Here is a 4,663-nt window from a genome sequence, read left to right on the forward strand (position 1 = left end):
GATCCGTGGAGGGGGGATTGGAAAACTACTCCAGTATTCTTGCCTGGGAAATCCCATGGACAGAGGAACCTGGCAGGTTACAGGTCATGGGGTCACAAAGAGCCTGATATGACCGAGTATGTACACATGGAACCTCAGGTGGAGAAGAACAAAAATGACATGATAGAAGATGAGAGACAGAGAGACTGTCAGGATTGATATAATTTGACTCTGACAGCACTGAAGGAGGTAGAGAGATAGTGAGCTGGAAAGATGATTAATGTGATTTATTTTACATTTGTGAATCTCATCTCAATTAAAATTTTTAAAGAAAAAAAGACTATATTGGGTTTTTTTTTTCCTGCCAAGCAAGATAAATGTACTTGGACTAACTTCAGCTAAAAGAAAGTCTCTATCGGAAAGACACTCAGGTTTCTCAGAGACTCTAGGAAAGAACTGGGCAACCGGAGTAGGGAGACACAGCCACAGGATGAGTGCAGCCCTCCTTCCAGGCTCTCTCACAGCCTGCCTCTAATCACCTCTGTCCCTGGGAGAAAGAGAATCTGATTGGCCAAACTGTTTCCTGTACCTCCACCTCCTCCAGGGCTTGGGATTAGCAGCCCCACTAAACCCCATGGGTTGGGGTAGGGGTGACTAAGAAAGATGCTACAGGAACCAGACAGGGGGAAGAAGGGATACTGGACAGAACAAGACAGCTGGTGCCCACTATAGACACCCCTGGGACACGTGTTCTTTCAACAGCAGCTGTCTGTTCAGTATTCACTGAGCACCTCCCTAGGCACACTGGCTGGGCACTGGGGAAAGAAATGGTCCCGGCACTACTGGAGCTTATTCTCATGAGGAATGACAGATGCTGGACTTACTCCAGTGGGACTGAGTGCTGTGCAGGGGGTGTAGAGGACACCTGGGAGACTCTATGGTGCAGGCGGAGGTGGGAGCACCCCACCCTCTTCAGGGCCCCATGGCTACCTGGAGTCCCCTCCGTCTTATTGCCCAGCAGGCTGATGATGTCACTGCCTCTTTGTCTGCCTCACCCATTAAACCGTGAGCCCAGAGCTGTGTGGAGCTCTGCCACTGGGGTAAAGATTTGAAAACAGGGAGAGAGAAAGGGAATGAGGGCACAGTGGCGTTCTGGACACTAGGTTTTAGTTTATTCCTGCTTCCCTTTTGATAAAGGGTCTTCACAGCTCACTTTCATTATGTGGCTGTCTTGGCCCCCAAGTTGGGGGAGGGGAGAGATAACTTTCCTGCGGGGTGACAGCTGATGGCATGGCCCTTACACTAAAGCACAGTGGGGGGCTGAGCCTGTCGTCGCTGGAGCTCCCTGCTTCCATCAGGGCAATGGCCACACGACTGACCCCAGATGGTGGCTGCTTCCATGTCCAAAGTCCTCCCCTCTGGGGGGCCTGTTTCCATGTCTCATCAACCTTGCCATCAAGACAGTTTTCTTGGCTCAACACCAAGATGTTGGCGGTGGCTGTCTTTGGGTTGAGGAATCCCGGGTTGCCTTTTCTCTTTTGCATATTTGAATTTTCTCTTTTTTTATTTAAATGAAATGAGGATGAAGCGCTTATAAAATGAAGAAAATTTAGCTGGTTATTTTTAAAGTGAATCCCTTCTCATGCCAAGATAGAAGCTCATTTTCTCTTCTGTCTCCTCTTTGTCATTAAAGTGATGCCACCACCACCACCGACCCCTGTACTGTGCAACCATGAGATGTGAACGTATCTGTTTTACAACTGCAGTTCAGAGAAGCTGAAGTATAGGCCCAATGTCACAAGGTCATAAATGACAGCAGCCAAGTCCAACCTATCTCTGTCTAACCGCAAAACCCAATTGTTGGGACTTCCCTGGTGGCTAAGACTCTTGCTTCCAAAAAAGTGGGGCCAGGTCTGATCCCTGGTCAGGGAACTAGATCCTGAATGCTGCAACTAAGACCCAGCACAGTCAAATAAATAAAAATAAATATTAAAAAAGTTTAAAGGCATATTGGCTTTATAATCACTTCACCTTGTGTTAAATATTGGAGGAAGTATTTATTCAGCCAGATTGACATGTCCTTGGCCAACCTTCAGCCCAGGTCTCACCCGATTGTTATACCATCTCATCTAGTAAATGAAAAACTCACATGGTCCCAGAAATCAGAAAAACTGTTACCCCCCGCCCCACTACTAATGTTACTACTTCTGTTGATAACAATGGCAGATCCCACTTTGGAAGAGCTTTACGTGTACTTAAGCTCTGTGTCAAATTTTAACTGCCTTGCTGGCATGGAATCATTTACTTCTCATACGAATACTAGGAATTAAATAATACTTTATCCTGTTTTATGGATGAGGAAATTCAGCCTTAGAAAGATGAAACACCTTGTCCAAAGTGACATAGCAGGTAAGCAGCCCAGTCAGAACTCAGCCCCAGGTCTAGCCTGACTCCAGAGCAGGAATATCGTGCTGTTAACTATTTTGCTGATTTTCAAAGGATGTGACTCAGCAGAGGAAAGAAAAATGAAATGGGGAAGGTGGAAAGATCTAGAATGTGGTCCTTGATTTTTCCTTTCACTGAAAAAAAAAGGTGGGGGGAGAAAAAGGGAGCCCCTGGCATAGAGCTTCTACCACCTCCCTCACAGCAGATCATTTACAGCCTGAATGTCAGTTTCACCCACACAGAAATATGCTAATGCAATTCAGGTTAGGGTGATGGGCGGGTCACTCTCTCTTCACCATGCCAATATTAAGTATTTGCATTGAAAATCAAAATCCTGGTGTACCAGCCTTCATCTCTCACCCTGCCTTGCATTTTCTTTGTTTTTCTTTCCTTTAAGGCTACAAAAGGATGGTAGAAAATTTTGGTAGAGTGGTTGCCAGCTCTTAGCATCCACCTGCTAAATTGCACCCCCCAACCCCTGAGGTACCCCGTCTGGTTCTCTAGCAGGTGTCACTTACAGCTGTAGCAGATTTTACCCAGCATGGGACAGATGGAGGGGATATAACCATCACTGCGGGATAGATATTTTTTAATACGTGATCAGACCTTCATCAAGGCTTGGTAGGGAAATGTGGCATTGAGGCAAAGTATGCCAGCTTAGCAGGTGTCTGCTCTGCTGTATCGTGTGAGCAATAGTGGGATTCCTTTTGGCGAGGAGGGGGAGATGGTTGGCATCCACTATAGCACATGCAGATAGTTTTGAGTTGCTCTGAAGTAACTACAGTAGATTTTACTTGGCGGGAGATTTGACATAGGAGCCTTAAAGACTTGGGGTGCACAAGTCATGCATTCTCTCTGCAACTTACCTGCCTCTTCTTTAAAATGAGGGTCTCACAGGGTCTGCTAGAGCTCACCAAAGACCCAAATGCTTCCCTGCATTTCCCAGCCACCCCCACTAGTGGGATCATGTGACTGTCCCTCACTCCTGGCACGTGTCCCTTGCCAGCCTGAGGCAGGTAAGCAGGCAAGCTGGGAGGTCAAAGATAGCCAATGGCATGGTTACAAGCAGAAGGAGGGCTCCCTGGACCACATTAGGAATTACATGGATTTGCCTATTGTAACAACTGAAACCCAACTATGGACTATGGTAAGGATTACAGGTAACTAAGATAAGACATCTGGCACAAAGTGAAGGCTCCAGCGTGAACTGACTGCAGCTAAAGAAACCTCTACAAGCAGAGGTCCTAAAGCAACCCAGACAGCATTAGATGATTTCTCTGTCATCTCATTCACACCAAATCTTTGCGGGACTAGATTTGAGATATAAGATCCAAACAAAAACAAACACATGTACATACACAAAGAGGGAGCAGATATACGTATGGCTGATTAACTTTGTTGTACTGCAGAAACTAACACAGCATTGTAAAGTAACTATACCCTTAATTTTTAAAAAAGTAAAGCAAGAGGTTGAATAATTCTGAAAAATTATAGATAAAATACTATACAAGCCATATCATGTGGGGAAAAAAAGGTAAAGGTCACAGGTGTCCCTGAAAGATAACTCTTTCCACTTAATCTTTCGACTCATGGAAAACATTTTCCTGGGTTAGAATTTCCAGAGAGTGATTCAGGCAATATTTGATCTTCAAGGTACATGTCTCTCCCCTATAACCCTTCTCAGCACCAATCAGTGGTGGCAAGAGTAAGGGCTGTGAAATCACACAGACCCGAGTTTGACCTACCCTTTGTGTCCTTGGGGAAAGTTATCAAACTTTACTAAAGTTATCGATCAAATGCTGGTTATAACACCTGCTGTATTTGTCAAGATTCTCCAGAGAAACAGAAGCAATATGGCATATTAATACATATGGTATGATATCTATAGATATATTTAGACAGACATATCCATCTATCTAGAGAGCTTTTAAGGAATTACCTTATGCAGTTGTGGGGGCTGACAAGTCCAGAATTTATAAGGCAAGCCAGCAAACTTGAAATTCAAGTAAGAGTTGATATTGTGGTCCTGAGTCTATAGGCTGGAAATGCAGGCAGCGTTTGTTTGTTGCAATCTGTAGGTGGAATTCCTTTTTCCTCAGGAAACTCCAGTCTTTTCTCTTAAAGCCTTCGATTGATTGCACAAGGCCCACCTACATGATGAAGGGTAATTTACTTTACCTAAAATTAATTGATTGTAAATGTTAATTACACCTTCAGAGCAATATATCAACCAGTATTT

Source organism: Capra hircus, chromosome 14, assembly GCF_001704415.2.
Source record: "Capra hircus breed San Clemente chromosome 14, ASM170441v1, whole genome shotgun sequence".
Taxonomy (NCBI): Eukaryota; Metazoa; Chordata; class Mammalia; order Artiodactyla; family Bovidae; genus Capra; species Capra hircus.